The 10,655-nt window shown below is 43.2% G+C and overlaps 1 protein-coding gene across 1 annotated transcript in view; it reads left to right on the top strand.

Annotated features, from left to right (window-relative positions):
• LOC114486652 (serine/arginine repetitive matrix protein 1-like) overlaps positions 1-10,655 on the top strand; it is a 21,856-nt gene that overhangs the window by 6,044 nt on the left and 5,157 nt on the right. The window lies entirely within an intron of this gene.

Raw genomic sequence — 10,655 nt, 5'->3', positions numbered from 1 at the left:
GCGGAGCGCAGGCTCCGGACGCACAGGCTCAGCGGCCATGGCTCACGGGCCCAGCCGCTCCGCGGCACGTGGGATCTTCCCAGACCGGGGCACGAACCCATGTCCCCTGCATCGGCAGGCGGACTCTCAACCACTGCGCCACCAGGGAAGCCCTGATGTGGACCATTTTTAAAGTCCTTATTGAATTTGTTACAACATTGCTCCTGCTCCATGCCTTGGCTTCCTGGCTGCAAGGCATGTGGGATCCCGGCTCCCCCGCCAGGGAGCAAACCCACACCCACCCCCCATCCCCCCCACATTGGAAGGCAAAGTCTCACTCACTGGACTGCCAGGGAAGTCCCTTGACGTTTCTTTAGAAACCTGAAATGCCTGGCACAATGCTAGGTGCACACAGGAGTCTCTCAGATAATTAACAGGTAATTAATTAATTCTTTACCTACAACACTTGGCTCACTTAATCAGAACCATTTTACTCACCACCCTGCTTTCCTGGTGGTTTTCTCTTTCCTCCAAGTTCTGATCTGAATTATATAGAATTTACAGCCCTCATGGGTATGAGGAGGGCAGGGTTTAGAAGGTAAGTGTGTGGCGAGGAAGTTGAAGCAAATGAGCTTCTCTCATTTAGAAATAAGACTTCTAGAGAGATTTGGTCATAAAATAAGGAGAGAGCTCAGCACCTTAAGGGAGGCAAGGGAATCAATGGAAGGGTTTGGTCATCTTATTTATCCCTTTTACCATAATTATTAGTACATTCGTCATCAAAATGTGAGGAGCTAGTGAATCTACAAGTAAGGCTTGATGGAGTGCCCTTATTAGAAGGGTAGGGGTCATGTCAAGGGCCCAAGAGCTTTGGAAAGGAGGAAGTACATCCATTGGATTGAGGAAATTAACATGAGATGGCCTCCATCTTCTTAGTAGACGGGAATAGACCCTCCATCGCTCCCTAGAGGTTTGGACTGCTTTGTTTACTGCCATACCCCTTAGAATAGTAAGGCACATAGAAGGCACTCAATAAATATTGGTTGAATGGGCGATTGAAAGGATAAGATTAGAAGAAGACTCTCTAGGGTAAGAGAATAGTTGTTCTAATAGCCTAATCAGATTTCGAACAGGCTTTCTTTGGGGGCATTTACATTCCTTCCATGTCCATAAACACTATTTACAATAAAGAAAAGATGTATGCCTTCTCACCAGATTATACCCTAGTATGCTCCCAACCCATATGTGATCACTTCCATAGTTTTAACAGCCTCCCGACCACCACTGCCACCTGGTGGAAGGGCAGGGATTCACAAGTGGCACCTGGAATGAGACTTCCCTCAGGCAGCAGCACCTGTAATTCTCCTTTTGTGATCATGCCCTTCTAGAAAGCTGGCAACCATGTGGTTCATTGAAAACAAGATAAGACTGTCCTGAACTCTCACACTGTACAACTTTGTCCCCAGTGAAGGTTTAGGGTTCTACTCTTGCATTTCTTCTCAGAAAATAGGGTCAGACAGCCAAATTAAGGGTGACACTGATAAGGCCACATGAGCAGGTCCTCCTACTGGTGGCTGTGGTACTATGTACCTTGAAAAGCACTATACACATGCCAGTCATCACTCGCGGTCACCAGTGACCAAAAAGAGATAGGCTCTGAGGAGCTGACAGCTCTGAATGCTATACATACTCATTTGGTAAGCCTTTCAAGCTCTGCATGAACTAGATAAATAGATTCAAAAGTTTCAAGAGTACTAATTGATTCAAATGATTACAAGTGATTTATGCTGTTTTTGATGGAATTCTGGTTCAACTGGAACCTTTGAAACAATGATACTGTAGATGTTTCCATTTGAAGCACACTATACTCATTGCTGTTTAGACTTTATTTTTGAATAAAAAGGACAATTCAAGATAGCTTACTTATCTTCTTTTGGGGGGGTAATTATGAGCCATTTAGTTGAAGTCACTGTTATAAAATAATGTTTCAGCAACAGCTATTATTGATTCCTATAGGTTATTATAAAAGAGCTGTTGATATCATGTCTAAGCACAAAGCATGAAACTTTCCTAGGTTTTTAATATTTTAAATTAAAACATACATTCAGAAAATTTAATTTTTAATTAAAACATAAATACATGCATAAATCTTAAGTGAATTGTCACAAAACAGGCACACCTGTACGCCACCACCCAGGTAAAGAAATAGAACATAACCAGCATCCTGAAGTCCTCGCCCATACTCCTCTCAATCACTATCCTCTCTCCCCCAGAGGTAACCCCTACACTGACTTCTAAATCCATAGCTTAGTTTTGCCTGAGTTTTCTGTTTGTGTTGCTATAAATAAAATCATGCAGGGCTTCCCTGGTGGCGCAGTGGTTGAGAGTCTGCCTGCCAATGCAGGGGACGCGGGTTCGTGCCCCGGTCCGGGAAGATCCCACATGCCGCGGAGCGCCTGGGCCCGTGAGTCACGGCCGCTGAGCCTGCGCGTCCGGAGCCTGTGCTCCGCAACGGGAGAGGCCACAGCAGTGAGAGGCCTGCGTACCGCAAAAAAAAAAAAAAAGAATTATGCAGTGTGTAACTCTTTTTTGCCTGGCTTCTTTTGCTCAGTATTATGAGATTCAGCCATGTCGCTCAGAAAAGCTGTAGTCTGTTAGTTTTTGTTGCTGTATAGTATTGTGTTGTACGAAGATGTCACAATTTATATACAAATTCAACACCATCAGGTATTTGGTTTGTTTCCAGCTTGAGGCTATTACCAAAAATGCTTCTATGAACGTTCTTATATGTATCCTTTGGTGAACATGGGCACACGTTTCTGTTGGATATACATTTAGGTGTAAGTTGCTGGGCCATAGGGTAGGCATGTGTTCAAATGGGGTGATAATGCCAAACCGGTTTTTAAAGTGGTCATACTAATACTTGCACTAGCAGAGTGTCAGAGTTCCTCTTGCTTCACACCCTACCTATACTTAGTATTGTAAGACTTTTTTTTTTTCATGGTCTAAATCAGCATTGTTTTAGGTCTGTGAAGATTGAGAAGTATAAAATACAGGGACTGCCTCGACCAGTTATTGCATTTGCTTAAGTTTTAAGTGAATGCTCTTCCCTCTTTTCAACCTGAAGAACTCCTCCTTTTCCTTCAAAATGTACCTCATCTGTCTGTGAAGCCTTCCTTGATCCCTTCCTGCAGTTAACCACTTCCACATTTGAACCTCTTTTTTTTTTAAAATTATTTTATTTATTTATTTTTGGCTGCATTGGGTCTTCGTTGCGGTGCGCAGGCTTCTCACTGTGGTGGCTTCTCTTTGTTGCAGAGCACAGGCTCTAGGTGCGTGAGCTTCACTAGTTGTGGCACATGGGCTCAGCAGTTGTGGCTCGCGGGCTCTAGAGCACAGGCTCAGAAGTTGTGGCGCACGGGCTTAGTTGCTCCGTGGCATGTGGGATCTTCTCAGACCAGGACTTGAACCCGTGTCTCCTGCATTGGCAGGTGGATTCTTAACCACTGTGCCACCAGGGAAGTCCCTGAACCTCCTTTTCATAGCATTTATTATGTATGATGGATTTTTTAAAATCCCATTCTTATTAAGCCATTTCTTGGTGTTAGGGACTTCCTCATATGCAGCCCCTTGCATATGGACATACTCCCTCCGTCCTACATATACAAAACATTACCTATCTTTCAAAATGTGGCAAAATATTACCAATATTAAACTGCCCCTGATCTTTTAGCTATAAAAAATTTTCCTCTTTTTGTTGATCTTTCATAATCTCAATCAGCGCCTCTCAAGCTTTAATGTGCATATGAATCACTGAAGGATGATCTTGTCAAAATGTAAATTATGATTAAGGCAGATTCTGCATTACTAGAGCCCAGTAATGCCAATGCTGCTGGTCTTCCGCGTCTGCTGAGGAGACAGAGGTGAAGTCCCCGTTAGTGGGGGAGTACGCCGGGGGAGGGCCCCTCGGAGCCCGCGGCAGAGGAGGAGGCGGTGGCCGGGCCCAGGCCCCAAGGCCGCCGGGCCGACCCGCGCGCAAGCCCGGCAGTGCGACCCGCGAGCCGAGCTGGGTATCCCGAGAGCGATGCCAGAGACCTATCAGACTTTTTAACTTTAGCCATTTTGGTGAGTGTGTGTCTGTGTGTGTGTGCGTGTGTGTATTTCATTGTGGTATTAAAATACTGTATTTTAATAAACAACGATTGTGTTTCCTTTTATAGCAGAACAGAGGGAACCATATATAACTTAATAATGCTCATCAAAATATTTTTGGTACTGAGTCCACATCATCCTATTTCCTTTTAAGCCCATCTTATTTTTGGCTGCATTGGGTCTTCGTTGCGGTGCGCAGGCTTCTCACTGTGGTGGCTTCTCTTTGTTGCAGAGCACAGGCTCTAGGTGCGTGAGCTTCACTAGTTGTGGCACATGGGCTCAGCAGTTGTGGCTCGCGGGCTCTAGAGCACAGGCTCAGAAGTTGTGGCGCACGGGCTTAGTTGCTCCGTGGCATGTGGGATCTTCTCAGACCAGGACTTGAACCCGTGTCTCCTGCATTGGCAGGTGGATTCTTAACCACTGTGCCACCAGGGAAGTCCCTGAACCTCCTTTTCATAGCATTTATTATGTATGATGGATTTTTTAAAATCCCATTCTTATTAAGCCATTTCTTGGTGTTAGGGACTTCCTCATATGCAGCCCCTTGCATATGGACATACTCCCTCCGTCCTACATATACAAAACATTACCTATCTTTCAAAATGTGGCAAAATATTACCAATATTAAACTGCCCCTGATCTTTTAGCTATAAAAAATTTTCCTCTTTTTGTTGATCTTTCATAATCTCAATCAGCGCCTCTCAAGCTTTAATGTGCATATGAATCACTGAAGGATGATCTTGTCAAAATGTAAATTATGATTAAGGCAGATTCTGCATTACTAGAGCCCAGTAATGCCAATGCTGCTGGTCTTCCGCGTCTGCTGAGGAGACAGAGGTGAAGTCCCCGTTAGTGGGGGAGTACGCCGGGGGAGGGCCCCTCGGAGCCCGCGGCAGAGGAGGAGGCGGTGGCCGGGCCCAGGCCCCAAGGCCGCCGGGCCGACCCGCGCGCAAGCCCGGCAGTGCGACCCGCGAGCCGAGCTGGGTATCCCGAGAGCGATGCCAGAGACCTATCAGACTTTTTAACTTTAGCCATTTTGGTGAGTGTGTGTCTGTGTGTGTGTGCGTGTGTGTATTTCATTGTGGTATTAAAATACTGTATTTTAATAAACAACGATTGTGTTTCCTTTTATAGCAGAACAGAGGGAACCATATATAACTTAATAATGCTCATCAAAATATTTTTGGTACTGAGTCCACATCATCCTATTTCCTTTTAAGCCCATCTCAATGAGCAGTCCATGTCCCAACTAGTATAAAAATAATAACATAGATATGTGACAGGTCCATCTGAACCATCTAGCAAACAGAAGAATTCATCTAATATCTCCTCGAAATGAACAAGATAGAAAAATGAATAGTCAATGACTATAAATGATTAAGGCAGATTCTGCATTACTAGAGCCCAGTAATGCCAATGCTGCTGGTCTTCCGCGTCTGCTGAGGAGACAGAGGTGAAGTCCCCGTTAGTGGGGGAGTACGCCGGGGGAGGGCCCCTCGGAGCCCGCGGCAGAGGAGGAGGCGGTGGCCGGGCCCAGGCCCCAAGGCCGCCGGGCCGACCCGCGCGCAAGCCCGGCAGTGCGACCCGCGAGCCGAGCTGGGTATCCCGAGAGCGATGCCAGAGACCTATCAGACTTTTTAACTTTAGCCATTTTGGTGAGTGTGTGTCTGTGTGTGTGTGCGTGTGTGTATTTCATTGTGGTATTAAAATACTGTATTTTAATAAACAACGATTGTGTTTCCTCTTATAGCAGAACAGAGGGAACCATATATAACTTAATAATGCTCATCAAAATATTTTTGGTACTGAGTCCACATCATCCTATTTCCTTTTAAGCCCATCTCAATGAGCAGTCCATGTCCCAACTAGTATAAAAATAATAACATAGATATGTGACAGGTCCATCTGAACCATCTAGCAAACAGAAGAATTCATCTAATATCTCCTCAAAATGAACAAGATAGAAAAATGAATAGTCAATGACTATAAGCAGTAACAGAAAACAACCACCTTTAGAAAAAAATGAAGTTGTAGAATAATTGAATATTACAGTTAGATTCATCTAATTCAACCAACTTGGAACCAGGAGAGGTTAAATGATTAAGACCCATATCGGTTGCAGACAGAGGTAGAACTAGAATTGTAGTCCATACACCCCTGGTCTTTTATAGGATACCCAAAATTTTGTTCAATGTGCTTTCTTAAGTCTAAAATTTCTCTTTAAACTCAATTTAATTTCCCAGAGTCCAGATTAATTTAGTAAGTGCACTTAGTTAACCATGAAAGAACACTCTGTCCACATGTTGTAATTATATAGCCATGCTTTCTCTCTCTGACTAATTAGAAGACAACTCAACACTGAAATCCAATCTCAACAGAACATGCTATCTGGCTATCACTCTTCAGAAAGGCAAAGCAGTCTGCCTAACTTCTCACTATTTTCTTTGCCAGCAAGTCAAGGCTTAGAATTTTATAAAGTAATCCATGTGAATACTCTACTGTCTTCCTCTGAGGACTCAAGGGGGTCAGGGGGCTAGCTCTATAATGTGATGGCTTTCTTGTAGGAAGATGTCACCATTGACCCACCATCAGTAGACCATGGACTTTGAATTATGGTTCTGCAATGATCTATATACATTCATCCAGAGCTTCTAGATGACAAATGGCACACAATTACAAATGTCTAGCCTCTGGCTACTGAACAAAATATAGCTAATTTACCCCTATAAAGTTCATGGTTTGAGGGCTTCCCTGGTGGCACAGTGGTTAAGAATCCGCCTGCCAGTGCAGGGGACATGGGTTGGAGCCCTGGTCCCGGAAGATCCCACATGCAGCGGAGCAACTAAGCCCGGGCGCCACAACTACTGAGCCTGCGCTCTACAGCACACAATCCACAGCTACTGAGCCCGTGTGCTGCAACTACTGAAGCCCGCGCACCCAGGGCCCGTGCTCCACTACAAGAGAAGCCACCGCAACGAGAAGCCCACGCGCCACAATGAAGAGTAGCCCCCGCTCACCACAACTAGAGAAAGCCCGCGCGCAGCAACGAAAACCCAGCACAGCCAAAATTTAAATAAATAAAATAAATAAATGTATTTTAAAAAAGAAGGAAAAGAAGACATCCTTGTCTTCTTTAAAGAAAAAAAGTTCATGGTTTGAGTCTACGCTAACAGCATCAGCAAACCATCTATAGACTCTAACTTTTACCATCTTGGTCTGGGAAATACAAGCTCTCCTCTATTTCACTGCGGTATTAATTTAAGGTACTGTATTCCCTTAAATCAAAAGCCCCAAAACAATGACGCACAGACATATTTAGTTTAACCACTGCAGTGTTTAAAATCTATTTGAATTAATGCCAACATTTGAAATCTAGAGAATTCACATAAAAATTCAGATTATCAGCCTTTTTTGAAATATCAAAAGCTCTAGCCATTCAGGGACCGTGTTCCTGGTAACAGCCAGGAGAAGCTGACGGGTGGCTTCCTTCAGTGGGGACATAGTTCCCTAATCCACCAGTCTCCTGTCCAGGCCTCTTCACTCCTTTATGCTGCCTTCCTGGCCCCCATAGGCATTTGAATTTATGACTCCTGCCCTTATCAAATAGTATCAAGGCCAGGTTTCTGCCTGGAGCTCCATGCCAGGGCTTTGGCAGCAACTTGAAGAATCTCAAAACAGGCTGTGTGTGTAATTCCGGTCCCCTGCAGGGCCCTGCTGGGTTGCCCAATGCCGTCCTTTGCTATGCTCTTTCCATGGGCTGGACATAATAGAGAGCCTCACTGACAGACAATGGGGCTGCGTTCATTCAGGGAGATCTGGGACTTCTGTTATGCCCCAGGAGCCTGATTCCCATTTTCTCTTCCCAAGTACATGGGTAGGAACATGCTGAGAGATGTAGTTTAGCTTTCTCTAATCTGCAGAAAATTCAATTGGCAAGGTCTGCAAGCTTGGCTCTTCTTCTAAGCATCTGTATTCCCCACCCCCCAACCCCGGTGAGTCAGTGCATTCAACAATGCTATTTAAAATTCAATAAATAAAGGCAAATGAAATTACAAAAATGGATCATCACTTATATGAAAAACCAACTAAACAAATCTTTTGCTCAAAATGTCAAGCATTCGGGGACTTTAATAAAATATTGAAAGTATGTTCCCTAGAGGAGATAAGCAATTCAAAAATAGGACGTATGAGAACAGTACTAAGTGATCCTTCAAATACAAATGGCACCCCATGTCCTGATGGATACAGAACCATATTACCTGATGCGATGATGCATATCATACAGTGGGAGTCTCTGGGGCCCAGTGGACAGCAGCTGTGCAGGATCTGAGGCTACAGACGTGAACAACAGTGGTCCATGGGACTCCACAGGAGAGATTAGTTCAATGGCATGTAGAGCCACGCTGTACAGGATTTACTGTTGTGAAAGTTTCCCAGAGTTCTAGTAACAATGGGTAGTCAGAACCTAGATTGTCTCAACCAGGGTAGAGCACTGTATGGGGTCCAGGACTGCATAGTACTACTCTTGTCTGTTGGGCCCTTCTTGAAGGAGTTAATGTATCCGCCCTCTCTTTTCTTGAATTATCAGTGGTCATTGATCTTGTGACCTTATTTCGAAGCAACTGCTCAGATGTGTACCCACTTGGTGTTTTGTCCCCAAGCTCTGATGAGGTAATCCCAAAAGGCTATCCATTCCATAGCTATTTTAGAAATCCCTAGAGAGGTTTGTTAGAAATGCAGATTCCATGCAGATTCCAGGGCTCTACTCCCAAAGACTCTGACCCAGTAGGTCTTGATGGGGACCAGGAATTTACATATTAACCAATGCCCCAGGGGATTCCGATATATATGGTCTGTGGCCATACTTTGAGAAACGCTGTCTCAGAAGGCTGATGCCAACGCTTCATGGTTCCATCTCCAACATCAATTTTAAAAACATACTTTTGATGAATATAAAACCTGCATATAAAAATCCTGAATTCATGATCATATGAAACCCTCCTGTAATTATCGAGGTTGTATAACTCAAATTGTGGGGGGGCATAGGCAAAGAAAAAGAGTTTATCCTGCCTTTCCCATATGACCTGTTTTTTGGCGGTAATCAAATAGTGTTTGAGAGAAAATTGTTTGTTATAGAAGTCCAGCTAATAAATGCAGAAGGAGTGATTTTTTTTGTTTGTAATTTATTTTACAGCTATGAAACAAGAGTTTAAGGAATGAGCATAAGTGGAAGCTAAAGCCATTCAGTGAAAGGGTAACGGCTAACTTGGTAGTGGAGGACACCACCTCAACCCACTGATAAAGCCTAGAAAAATGGGACAAGTGTGCCATTACGGGCCTTGCAACGTGATGCACCAGAAGTATGGAAGGTTTTCTCGACCCAAAATTCAACTTGAATCTCCAGTTTATAGAAAACAAACAAGTTAAAAAGAGAAAAAGAAACAAGTTAAATGAAGATAAAGAAACACACTAAATGCCAGTAAGGGGAAACAGATAAATCCAGAATGTGGGTCATTTTACAGGAGAAATTACCCAAATTCTACAACAAATCAGTGATCAGGTAAAGGAGGAGGATCGTTATCAAATAAAAGAGGCTTAAAGACATAGCCAAATGCTATGTGTGGATCTTGTTTGGATTCTGATTGGAAAAAACCAACTGTAAAGAGAGAGTTTTGAGACAATCGGGAAAATCTGAACATGGACCTGGTATTAGAGGATAATAAAAAAAATTATCAGGTGTAATAATGGCAAATAGTTATGGTTTAAAATGTTTTTATCAATCTAGAAATGCATACTAAAATTTTTACTGGTGAAATGACATAATGTCTGGAATTTCCTTGAAAATGACTGAGTAAAAATAAAGGTGGGTGGGCAGATGAAATGAGATTGGCAAAATACTGCTAATTGCTGAAGACTGGTGCTGAGTATGTGAAGCTTCTCCTTATTTGGGGGTATGCTTGAAATTTTTCATAATAAAAAGTTTTTTAAAACATACTTTTGCTGTAGGCACTCACCCATTACAAGTCAGGCTAATGAGTCAACAAGTTGAGGTTATTATTACTCAGGAATTAAGCATTCCCTTCTACTGGCAACTCCCCTATAAATGCCCAGAACTAAGTTTTCATATCCTGAAATCCATTTTTTTTCTCTCACAGCCCAAAAAAGCACTGCTGTTTTTTTTCCCACATTACTCTCTTCTGTAATAGCTTAATGAGGTGCACAGAGTAAATGGAACTCCATTTGCTATTGCTACTTTGGCTGCGCAAGAACCATTAAAAGACCTTTAAAGCATCACTCATCTATTAAGTGAAAGAAAATCCTTGAGACTTCCCTGGCAGTCCAGTGGTTAAGACTTCACCTTCCAATGCAAGGGATGAGGGTTTGATCCCAGGTTTGGGAGCTAAGATCCCACATGCCATGCAGCCAAAAATCCAAAGCATAAAAACAGAAACAATACTGTAACAAATTCAATGAAGACTTTAAAAATGGTCAACATCAAAAGAAATTAAAAAAAAAAAAAAAAA

This window comes from Physeter macrocephalus, chromosome 7 (genome assembly GCF_002837175.3).
Source record: "Physeter macrocephalus isolate SW-GA chromosome 7, ASM283717v5, whole genome shotgun sequence".
In the NCBI taxonomy this organism is placed as follows: Eukaryota; Metazoa; Chordata; class Mammalia; order Artiodactyla; family Physeteridae; genus Physeter; species Physeter macrocephalus.
This window is presented reverse-complemented; position numbering and strand designations above follow the sequence as displayed.